Source organism: Saccostrea echinata, unplaced genomic scaffold (genome assembly GCF_033153115.1).
Source record: "Saccostrea echinata isolate AGI-Se365-2 ecotype Australia unplaced genomic scaffold, CSIRO_AGI_Sech_v1 ptg000016l, whole genome shotgun sequence".
Classification (NCBI taxonomy): Eukaryota; Metazoa; Mollusca; class Bivalvia; order Ostreida; family Ostreidae; genus Saccostrea; species Saccostrea echinata.
In genome coordinates, this window is record NW_026889765.1 from 25,437,903 (window position 1) to 25,451,428 (window position 13,526).

Consider the following 13,526-nt stretch of genomic DNA (forward strand, 5'->3'; position numbering starts at 1 on the left):
CTGTCATTATAAAATGATTATTTAAATACCTTCCTTGGATGATATATTTATCATTATGTGTACCAGAATGAATTAAAATTAGTTTTCATCATCAACACTTCGAATTGGCAAGATTGCAAGTCATTCAATGTTTTGTTGTTATTTTTTTCTTTTTGAGTTATATCCATGCCTGGGTGCTATTCTAAACGCATTTTACAGGCGATTTTGTTTATAATTTACTTATAATTGTTATTTTATTTTAAATGGTATGTTCTTAAAAGATGTACATATACATTAAAAAAAAAAAGAATCGTAATAGTTTGCAAAGAATTAATAATAGAATTTTTGGAATATTTTCTCCTGTTTCACTTTTAATTGCCTAAAAAACCCCAGAAAAGATTATTACAGTTCTATCTCTACCTATACTAAAAATAAAGTAACTCATGTCCATTTTCTTCCGGGCTATTTTTTTTAATTACCTCTCACTAAAAAAATTCTCACTAAACTCTCTCTCTCTCTCTCTCTCTCTCTCTCTCGTGTCACCTCTTTCAAATGGCATCTTTTTTCGAAGAGACGGAAACGTTTGAAAACTAAGTCATTAAATCATAAAATGTCTCTAATTTATCAAGTTCTCATAATTGATAAACCTTAGCTTAAACAAACGGGTGGGTTTTGCAGTTACTGAAATTGATAAATCATATATACATGTACGTAGTTTTGTTTGCAATTTTCAAATTACTGAAACGCGAGTGGTCACTATGAGGCGCCGTTTTTGGTATTTACTGCCATTAAGTGATATCACCTATTCGAATAGGTGATATCACCTATTCAATTGATGATATCACCTATTCAGCTTCTGAGTTAGTGATATCACCTATTCGAATAGGTAATATCAGCTATTCGAATAGGTGATATCACTTATTCGAATAGGTGATATCACTATTCGAATAGGTGATATCACTCATTTGAAAAGGTTATATCACCTATTCAAATAAGTGATATCACCTATTCTTTTTGAATAGGTAATATCACCTATTCAAATCAAATAGGTGATATCACCGATTCAGATAGGTGATGTCACCTATTCGAATAGGTGAAATCACCTTTTCATTTTGAATAGGTGATATCACGTATTCGAATAGGTGATTTTACCTATTCAAATTATTTATGAAATAACAACTGCTCCCTAGACTATATGGTATGTAAGTACCCGGAAGTTAATGTTTTCGAAAAATCTCATTAGTCACGTGACGAAACTTATTAAAAGTTCAGTCTCTTTGAATAAATAATTATAACAGAGAGAAACTATCAATAAATATAAAAAAAATTATATAGCAAGTAAAATTTATAAAATTTATATAACTTTACAGGGATTGATAACAAAAGGTATTTAAAATGCCTCGGACTAAAACACAGGGGAAAACTGGGCATCCCGAAGGTGATATCACCTATTCGAATTGGTGATATCACTCATTCAAATTAAATAGGTGATATCACTCATTCAAATTAAATAGGTGATATCATCTATTCAAATAGGGGAAATCACTTATTCGAATAGGTGATATCAGCAATTCAGCTCGAATAGGTGATATCGCCTATTCGAATAGGTGATATCACTAAATAGCAATAAATACCAAAACGGCTCCTCATAGGTCACCAACTGAGGTCAATTCATAGAATTTATTAAGTTTGAAGCATCATTTACTCCACTTTAAGGACAGACGATACGTTCCTCAATAATATATAATTTTTTCCAAGATTTTGTCATTAAAGTATTGCTACTTTAACATGTTTACTCACAAAAAAAATTGAGGTACCTTACCAGGCATTTGTGCAAGATACCAGAGGTAGTTTTTCTTATATAATCCTTTGGGGGGAAAAATTAATTTACCAATATCAATTTTTTTAGTGTTTGGACTTTTTAAAGACGTTTAGAAACTGGTTTAGAAATCAGAAGGTAGTTAAAATTTTGAATATTTTTCATACATTATGAAGATATACAAAACAGATATTTGAGGAACGTATCGTCTGACCTTAAGGTAAAATTGTTAATCACTTATGTATCGTTATTTTGAGAAACATACTGTCTGCGACATTATACTCTTCCTCTGTACCCGAATCATCCTTAAGTAGCTGTTGTTTTGTTTTACTAATATATATACATAATTTTTTTTTTATTTTAATTTTGTAAAATATTCTCCAATCAAGGCATTCAAAAATTTTACAAAAGTGTAAAAATGCTTAAATATACAGTGTATAATTTTTCAACTCTTTCTAAATGGGCATGAAAATCGACCTATATGGAATCCATATTCCGTGGATTTCATAATCATTTCCCTTTAGATGTCCAAATTATGAAATAATTTGAGTTATATAAAAAGTGTACCCAACAATTAAAGTGAAGCATTGGTTAACAAGCATACATGTAAGTGTAATACATGTACCTTAAGACGGATTATTTTTTGTGTTAAACTTTTTCTTTGAATGCTCTTCTTTCTAATATATAATTCAAAATTTCCTTGACGTATAAATTTTCTTGGAAAGTGCCAAAAAGTTAGAATACTGAAAATTTGAAAATCCATTATATCAATGAATGCATATTTTCTACTTTTTTGCGTTCTCTTTCTATGCCTTCATTATCTCTTGACAGCCATTTCTTCCGCTATTTTCTTCTCTTGATATCTTGGATTTTCCATGAGCGGACAGACCTCAGAAGTCATGATCTTGTTAAGGATTTTTTTCTAATTTTGTATTTTGTTCTTCCGTTTTAACATATCTTTTCATTTTCATTCAACCCCCTTTTTCTTCTGATATTCATATTTTTCTCACTACATGTATTTTGTTTTTTTTTATTATCAGATAAACGTTAAAATTGGGTATTTTCTTTAAGGTTTTTAAACGGGTTTTTCCTTAGTAAAAATCCTGTTATTGAAATGGTAAAAATGGTACATCGTTTGTCCAGATAACGCTTCCTACACTTTCAAGATTTTTTTTTACTTGGCAGATTCAATCATACATATATCAGATATCAGAGATTTGCATATTAGTTTGATTCTTATTTTTGGATATTTATTTACTTATTTTGGATTATTGAAATGTTTTTCTTTCATTTTAGCAATTAGTTTACCTTTTCCACAGTGCGCTTTAGCTATAATTTTCTGAAAAACAAAGATTTGAAGAAGAAAAAAAATTAAATTTACAAAATAATTACTATTTCATACATATCTTTTAGTTAAGAATATTCATGCATTATATAAAGGGACAAATAAATAGCATTGATATTCTAGGTATGATCAAGTATGTTGAATAAGAATATTTAATTAGAAAAATCCTTAATAGGTCTTTTTTGATTAGTAAACAAGCTGTTACATGTAATTCCACCTAATGACAAGGGTCAAACTAAAAGTAAGGAATTGCAAGATGTTTACGAATGTTAAATTGAGATTTTCTTCATTGGTTACACTCTTATTCTTTAGAACCTAATTATGTCTCTATTTAAATTCACTCAAATATAATAATAGTTAGTTAATGAACATTTCAAATTAAAAAAAAAAACGTAGACGAAATGCTTTGTAATTTCTAATAAACTTTTAGTTCACTGAAATATTACCTCCATGATATTTCAATAATCCTGTTCATGTTTTTGCTACACAACTGAAAAACCGAATTAACAGACGTTCAAACTCTTCAAGGTTGTTGGACGTTGATCGATAATTCATACCTTATTACAAGCAAACAAAGGTCAAATGTAAATCATATACGGTACGAATTTTGATACACCAGATACGCATTTCGACAAATTATGTCTCTTCAGTGATGCTCATGCCGAAACGTTTGAAATTCGAAATATTTAATTTAAAAAAACTTTGAAGAGTTGAAAAAGGGGGTAGGGGCCAAAGACTGGAGCCAAATACGTCGAAGGATCAGAGCTATATATGCATGAGGGAGATAATACTTTCTTTTAAATAAAACATTTCTCAATTTTACCACAGTAATTTAATATATAAATTATCTGTATTTTCAAGCCAGTACCGAAGTACTTAGCTACTGGGCTGTAGAGACCCTCGGGGACTAACAGTCCACCAGCAGAGGCCTCATAATGTAAATCTTATACGGTACCAAAGTAAAGCCCTATTTTCATGTGCATCAAGGTACATGCAATCAAACTTATCAATTTGTTCTTTCGTCGTCAATATCTTTTCAGATTTTATTTCTTTTGGTCTTCCTACTCTTTTGAATGTAACATAAGAATAAAAACCATTTTCCTTATTTAAATTGTTTTATATGTCGTTGTCATTTAAAAGTATATATTATGTGAATTCCGAATTAGACACATTTTATTATATTAGAAACAAGTTCTTTCATCCTTCAAAGAGAAAAATTTGCATTATTGTTTTTGCATAATGTCACACGTTTCATTAATCAAAATAGCTGAAAAAATTCTATTTTGCTTTATGTCATGGAAATAAAAATCCATAGCAACCAACCATATAACAAAGGATGAAGGTCTATTATGTACCTACGCATGAAATTTGTAGAAAATTTAGTCATGCTTTTTCTGAGGATTTGAAAGTGCTTACAGGGACTATCAACCATGATTTGTACATTAAGGTTCATCTTCCCTCTTTTAAGAGACATAACTCTTATCAGAAATTAATTTTGTTCTTCTTAGAATATGTGGTCACTTGTGTCCAATTTTTCCTTGCAAGGTGTGTTGTGATTGTGCGTATCTTTATTTTCGAAAATCAAAGTAAAAAAAAAAAAATATGAGGGTGCAGATCAGTGCTGAACCTTAATATTTTCAGGATAATATATTTTTTCTGATAAAAGAGAAAAAAATGGTCATATTTTTATTTCAAAAGAAAAAAGGGAAGAAAAGATATAAAAATCATTACTAAAAATTGATATATAACCCTTTAAAGAACTACATGCATTTCTCATTATTTTTGGGCGCTTTATTACATGGACATATTTTCATGATTATTCCAACATCTTTTCTTCTTTTTTCTCCTCAGTATTTTTTCATTTTTTTACAGACGAGCATATACATCCCAGAAAAATCCACATTGTTAATTTGACTTCCAAACTATTTTTTTCATTTTAAAAAAGCAGACTTTTTAAATGATATGATTGCATCTTAACACTGCATACTACAGGATTCCTGATAAAGTGAGTTCAATTTTCATAATGCAATTCAAAATTAAAATTAATCTCTTTTTTCTGGTCAAAAATGTAAAAGAATTTTAACAAGAGGCCCATGGCCACAACGCTCACCTGAGTACCCATATCCTTCTGTTCATCATCAGCAGATTCTTTTCCTATATATATTCTTATGTACATATTATTGCCCCACCTTACAACAGGGGGGCATGAATTGGACTTCAATCTATATTACCTAAGGACGTTTCCATATAAATATGACTTATCATAGTTTTGCTGTTCTTGGGAAAATTTTATAAGATTTTTCTTTAGTATTACTATTTAAAACTTTGATTGCCCATTGTGACAACACCCTGTGGATAATGATTTGAACTAACTTAAATCTACACTACCAGCAAATAATTCCATTAAAAAAAAGACTAATCATGGCGTTACTCTTCTGGTAAAACATTTTAAAGACTTCTCCTTTATATTCTATGTAAAAAATAAATCATCGTAGAAGAGAATGGTAATAAAGAGTTTGCTAGTACATTTTCTCTGAAAGTGTAAATGACTGCAACTTTAAAGATACTTGTGTTATCATTATACCATGGGTTAAAAAATTATTAAAGAAACCATTGCCTATTAATACTTCCAGTTTCAAGTTCACAGAAATAAAACTCCAACAGATTGTCACTTAAGTTTAACAAGACGCAGCAGATATCATTCCAGGTTCTCATAATTTGTATCTACATAACTTACCTTCGGCAAGTCAACGTCAACAAGACGGAGGCCGGAGAAGGTCATCAATAATGTGCATTGTTGATTTAGGTAAACTCAGTCAACATAGTTTTACAGGGAATATCTCAAAGTTCTGTTAAAAACTAAACTCTTATTAGATTAATACAACATCTATCATTGTGTGTTTTTATATTTCTATCATTATGTGTTTTTATATTTGCTTTATCCTACTCGATTAATTAGTGTATATTCGCTAATCCCTAATAGCTATCTTCAATTTTTGTTTCCTTGAGAAAAACTAATACGAATGATAGATGGCAAGAATGCAGTTTTGCAATTTGAATTGAATACGAGATGTTTAAGATAACCCTGAAGAATTGTTTAAGGTATAAAATCTAGAATTTATTTTCGTTAAATAAGACGTTTTACATGTATAACTACATTAAGGCAGATCTGGACATTAAAATGGACTTAACATGACAATTTTGACAATAAAATCACAGAAAATGCTTTTACAGTAGGGGTGATTTCCAGTGTTTCCTTGTCTCCGCTATAATTTATAATAGCCTTAAAAATTACATCTTTGTCATGAAGTCACAATAATGATAAAAAGCATTGTCGTGAACACTATGGCTTTTTTGATGAGGACTCCCCCTTGAATTCCAGCATTTCAAATACAATTTTATCAGAACTAAAATAATTTTAAGGAATTTTAGGGCAACTGGATTTAAAGGCTATTAAGCAAGGTGCAGTAAAGTAACTTGTTTTACCATAAACGTCTGTTTAACTTTAAAGCATAAACATAGCTCTTTTTGTCTTTCTATCTAAAATCAAGATTCTGGATTGCGTAAATTTTTATATCAAACTTCCAAATGCATATCTTAACTTCACATAACATTTCACCTCGATTTTTGCCTTTCAGGAAATATATAGATATTCATTCCAATTCATAATCATTCGATGTACATTATTTAACAGAATCTTTAAAAATTCTTTCAATTCCCTGAGACCTGTAAAACAAATTGAATCAATTCTTACAGGTAGCTGAAGAATTCTTAAGGATAGATGAATGCAGTTGTGAATTTCAATGTTTCTGCGATGGTTATGGATGATAAAAATCTTTTCTCATCGAGAAACTCTTAAAACTCATTCTTAAGCAGTGATTGCTTAATTATAACCTAAGGGTGTCTGAAGTTAACTTTAACATCACAATTGCTGATCAAGAATTTTCAAATAGTAAGGCTAAAACATGGGTTTAATTTTTAACATGTTTCATATATACAAGAATAATACATGTATCTTCAAAATATTTTCTCTCAAGAACAACAAAGCAGTGTTAATCATGTTAGCATTGAAAAAGTCACATGTTATATTAAAATCTGGCTAATTCATGACCCCTTTTGGCTAGGATGTGGCCAAAATATTGGGTCAACATTTTTCATTAGAATAAATAGGGAGAAAAGATTTTTTTAATCATCTGATAATAACAGCAAGCCCAAGGTTACTCAGACGAGCATTGTGTTCAATGGGCTACTTCTTTATTTCCAATCATTGATGTTTCTGTCATTGTAATAGTAATTATGATTACTTAATCATAGCTGAAGGAGGGGGTATACACAGATCTCTTACAAAATCAAACAGTCAGGGCCTCCGGAAGCTGGGAAGTATATACAAATCCTAGAGAGCAGAAGATGACATCAAGAAGAGCGGAAAACCAGATCCTAATGCCTATCGTTCTCTGAACTGTCAAGCTCAACCGACAAGAGTTGAAAACTAGGAACAATTAAGCATAGTGTGATCAGGGTTTTAAACTTTAGCTGTCACATTTTTGTATTTAATAGACTTTGGGGTTAAAGGTTTTTTTTTGATTTTTAATACATTAATATGATAGTATTTTTGTTTAATTATTTGATTCAAGGTTTGTAGTATTTTTACTTTAATATATGCTCAAATAGATTCTTAACGTACTGATTGGGGCGAGGGTAATTTTCATAATAGACTTGCCCTTGATAAAGGCAGAAATTCTAGAAGTGATGAATATTAAAAGGTTTATACATTTAGGTATCAAAAGTATGTTTTATACATATTTGAAAACACAATTCACATTTCCGAAATTTCATACCAGCCATCATGTTCCAATGAGTATGGGGAGACTGGAGGGGGCAATTTATGTACGCACTGTACATCACATATGATTTTCTAACACTCTTTGTCTTTTAGATAAAGCAAACGTTTCTGGTTGATTTAATAATTTGGTAGAATGAACAAAAAGAGGTGCTGTAAACGTATTTAAAAGAAAGAAAAAACTTCCATAATGTTGTGATTTATTTTCAAATCAATGCAAGAATATGTAAATTCAAAAACTTCAAATCAATAATAAAAAATCCTGTATCTCAAAAAAATGCTGTCACAGATTTTTAACATTTGATCAAATTGCAAATAAAATTAATATTGTTTAAATATAATGGTTTACAACACAAAATACAGATCAACATTGCAATATTACTTCGTGGAATATTAATAATTCCGTCTGAATCAATTATTTGATCGTATACCTAGTTCTTGGAATAGAAAATATGCCTAAAGTAGATTTCATAAATATACTTGACCAGCAAGCGCCTGCTTGATCTCTGGTAAACCGAGTTGTATATCTATCTATCTATCTATCTATCTATCTATCTAATCTGCAGAAGTTTCTGAAGATTTTAAATGTAAGAACTAAAGCTTTACGGAGGAATTTGGTTTTTCTTTTTATATTTTCAATATTATCCGATTTCTGAGCCTTTATTTCAATTTTGGAGAAATAAAAAACAAACTTTCTTGACCTTATCAGATGATTTAATACTAGTTTATTTCTTTTGCAATGTACTTTTCAAAACATTTTCTGCACTATGAATGTCTCTTGCGTTATATATTAAAAATAACAAGTTTACAGGATATCAAGGTTATATGTACATTTATATTTTTAATCAATTGATATCAATTTATAATTTATTCCAATTTTTGTACCTTTCTGCATTTCATGAAATCGTTCATATTAAAGCAGTTTTTTTTCCCCATAAGACTGCATGTCAGTGTATGTCCCCAACAACATACTGGCAGATACGAAGTAGCTGCCAGGAATAATGTTTTAAAGATGACTGAAAATTTCTACCATCTTCATAGAGCATTAGTGTCTGTAAGTCTGTCAGTGACTGTAAACACTGAGATCTATTCCCTAGTCTATGATAAAATAGACAACATCTCTATTAAAACAAATGGGGAAATAATTAAAACATAAACCTCATTAATTTTAGCCCCTAATTGTGGTAATGTTAATGCGTCAATATAGTATATCCCATGATATAGTTTGATGTCGAATGCCCAAGCAAATTTCATTCTTCTACACATAGCTATACCCATTACATCTTCCACTTATCTCTGTTTGTCAACAGTATTGTTATACAAAATATAGGGCTCTGACAGCCTACGTTTAATTTCGTTAGTTAAATAAATTGCTTCATTATATCTCTCTGTTCTATAGTAAAATAAGGCTAAGTACAGTGAATGGGAGGCAGTTCCTATCCGTGATGACAATTTCAATATGTTAGAAAGCTTTTTATGTAAATAGTACACGTGTTTATGTTTGAAATATGAAATATGTTTTGCAATCATGAAGGCTGGATGAACAAGGAGCAGCACTGTAATGTTAACGATTTGTATGGTGCCATTGATGAATGTAACAGTGTTTCAATTGACTTTAAAAAGAATAAACAATTTCTAAAGTTGCAAGCAGAAATATCTGCTAATTCTCCTAGCATACAACAATCTCTACAAACAATGTCGAGACAATTACCCGTGGCAGATGGGATCACAAGTGACGGACTGATGAGGGCTGGCTCAAGTATAGACCTGAGCGTTGGACTAAGTAGCACACAGGATAAGACTATTCTGTAATACTGATTTAGTTGTTCTAACAGGGATTCACGTGCAACACCGACCACCTTGTTTAAAAACATTGTTTTGTGGAATAAAAAAATTGGCGAATTTACCAAGATACACACAGTGAAGAAGATATTTAAAACACATCCAAAAGCACTCCAGTAGGTTGTTAGAACACCACCTCACATTTCCTATTAACCAGAACATTGTGGTCTTCATAAAGTAAGAACACAGTAATGGTTCCTCCTCGTTCTTATTGATTACTTCAGTTAAAATTGTTTTAAGGAGTCCAAAACATAGAAATTGCATATGATTCATTGTATACACTAGTTTTAGTTCGGCATTAGAGAAAGACAGTCTCCAATCTAGTTCAGTTTTACTATTACTACATTTACTCCCAATAGGCACACAGTGATAACCTTCGTTTAAAATGTCTTTAAGCACACTTGCATGAGGCCAAGCATGCCTATGGCATCTTTGCGACCAATCTTCTGTTAATCGTGGCCAATATTTACAACTAAAACAAAATGCTTCATTGACTGAAAGAGTTCCGATATTAAGACTGGTACAAGGACCACAGTGGACCATGCTCATAAATATTTTTGTAAAAGATCATTGTATCACGATAATGTTGAATGAATTCAATTCTCCATAAAACACTTGATACATAAATTCTGTCATCGAACGGAATGATTGTTGATCTCATGGTTTCATTATAATTGCAATACGATGTTAAGAGCTGTAGTCTAACAAATCCTGGTGGTGTGTAAGCGTCCTCCATGAGTACTACAATATGCGCAATTGATGGATTGTAAGCTTTTAACAAAGGAATGTCCTTTATTACTAGCCAACATTCATACCATACCATGTAATCTTTGTCAGATGAATTAATCCTGAATACCTCCTTATGACTACCGCTAAGCATTTTTCTCCATCTACATCTGTGTTTACAAACTGATGGTTTATCTTTGTTGATCTTGTCCTCCATTTCCTTCGCATCTCTTCTAATGGCAACTTTAGTTGGTGACCCTAACTTACGGCACAGCCAAACATTATCGTGCAACACCTACCATGACACGGGATCCCTGTTTTGAAGGTCTCGTCTGAATGACCCATGACTTTCACTTCTAATGTCGGGAGCTTATCGAAGAACAGTCCCTACCCTTCTTATGTTTTAGATTTGATTCAGCGCAGCAAACAAGAATTAAATCAGGGCTTCCCGATCACGAGGTGAGTCTCCTTCTACCATGACCAGTTGCATTTTTAAATTGATAATGAATAGAATTCAGGTACATATATATAATCTTTTATTTACGCATTTTCGTTCTGTGTAATTTATTTTTGTTTTGACTGCAATGACTTAAAAATTGTAGAGACATTAATTTAAACAAAAGTTAATGAACATTTGGTTTTGAAAAGATATATTGGAGTTTGCTTTTTATTATTCAAAGGATTTGAAATTGCACCCAACACAGTTCCTCTTCTGAAGGTTTTGAAAAACTGAGTTCTTAGTTCAATAATAATTGTAAATGACTGGAAAATGAATACATATCTTTAGGGTTCACCTACCAGATTTTAAGATCTTCAAATTTTATTGTCTAAAATGTTTAAAATGTCCTGCAGTTGGAAATAAAAAGAATAATCATCCTTTTATAACAGATGTACATCTTTTGTAAAGTGCTGCATTCAATAGGGTAACATCAGGAATGGACTCTTTACAGCTTTAACTCGAGGAAGCACACGACCGTGTAATCTCTGAGAAGATGTTTGGTAACTGAAATATTTACAATGTGCTTAATATAAATACTTGTACTTGAATTAACTGTGATAAGACAGATACTGGAGATGCCCAATAGGAAAGTAAGGAATTTGAAATGTTATTGAAAGAAAATGACTCATCACAACTCGTCCAATAATGTCATTTAAGTGATGTATATTTATATGTTTTTTTTTCTTATATTAGAAATTAAAATGTCCTGTGCAAATTATAGGCCTTTATTTTGAGAAAATAAAATCTTGGGCATTCTGTCGGGAAAAATTGATTATTTGAATGCTTCCATGGGACGATTAATTTTTTTTATTATGTGCAACAGATTCAAACAAAATATAGTTTTCATCACCAACACTTCGAAATTGCAAAATTACATTCGTCAAGTTTTTTTTTTCTGTTTGAATTGTATCCATGTTTTGGAATTATTCTTACCGTATTTTACGTATTCAATTCGATCTTGCTTATAATTAACGTACCATTTTTCTTCTGAGATTTCTAGAAATAGATGCATATACCTTTAGAAAGGAATTGATAATAGTTGCCAGAAATTCTTGGAATATTTTCTTTTCCTTTTGCTTTTAATTAACAAACAAACAAACAAACAAAAATAACAAAACAAAAAAACAAAAATCAAAAACGAACACACACACAGAAAAGATCATTACAATTCTACCTCTACCTATAATAACAAAAATAATTATCAACTCAAGTGAATTCTCTCTCTCTTTCAATAAAGTAAACAAACAAATACAAGTCATTAAGTATAACCTCTCTCTTGTGTATCATTTCTTTCATAAGGCATATTCTTCCATTGAAGAGACGAAACATTTTGAAAAACAAAAACTGTCATTAAATCTTAAAATGTTTTAGTTTTACCAAGGGCACATAATTGTTAAACCCTTATTTAAACAAACAGATAGATTTTGACTGTTTAATATACGAAGTTCTGTTTGTATTATGGAAATTACTGAAAGGCGAGTGATCACCTACTGAGGTCAAATCACACAAGCTGGAAGTAGCATTTACTCTTATTTCTTGTAAAATTTTTGATCACTTAAGTATTTGACGTTATTCTAATAAACGTACTACACCTGTATCTGCTTCTTTATATTCTTCCTCAGTAACTGAATCATCGTTATTGATAAGTAGATGCGAGAACGTGCTCCAAAAATGTCTATGCCGTTGTTTTGTATTACTCATGCATGAGATCTGTTTTAGAAATTTAAATTCATTTTTTTATTTTAATAATAAAATTTGCTTAGGGTATTCTCAAATCAATACATTTAAAAATTTAACAAAATTGTACCAAAATTCTACCAATATATATTTAAGCATAATGGTTTTTTCAACTCTATCTAAATGGGCGAGATAATCGACCCATATGTTATCTAGATTCCCTGGAAGTTTTAATAATTTTCCATTAAATGTTCAAATCATGAAATGATTTGAGTTGTATGTATGTTGTATGTTGTTTTACGTCCCATTCGAGAATTTTTCACTCATCTAGAGACGTCACCATATACCGGTGAAGGGCGTCAAATTTTGACCTTTACTCGGCACTCGGGGCTATTGAGCAGTGAGGGATCTTTATCGTGCCAACGCCTGACGTGACACGTGGCCTCGGTTTTTAAGGTCTCATCCGAAGGACCTGCAACTTTCACTTCAAAGTGATGAGCGCATGGCGAAGGAATAGTTGTTTTCCATTTTTATCGACTTAGGTCAGTCGTGGCCGAGATTCGAACTCACGACCTCCCGATTACGGAGCGAGCGCTGCTACCGTGAACGGATTTGAGTTGTATAATAAGGGTACCCAAAAATTCAGGTGAAGCATTGATTCACAAGATAAGTATATCAACCTAAGACATATAATTTTTGTGCTTGTTTTTTGAATGCTCTTCTTTTAATTTCTAATCTAAAATTCAAAATTTCCATGACGTATCATTTTTTCCTTGGAAGTGTCAAAAAAGATAGAACA

The 13,526-nt window shown here is 31.1% G+C and overlaps 1 protein-coding gene and 1 pseudogene across 1 annotated transcript in view; one reads left to right on the forward strand and one right to left on the reverse strand.

Annotated features, from left to right (window-relative positions):
- The window catches only part of LOC133188251 (RRP12-like protein), a 28,993-nt pseudogene extending 21,392 nt beyond the window's left edge, over positions 1-7,601 (forward strand).
- Positions 1-13,526, reverse strand: part of LOC133188593 (RRP12-like protein) — a 387,635-nt gene that overhangs the window by 174,139 nt on the left and 199,970 nt on the right. The window lies entirely within an intron of this gene.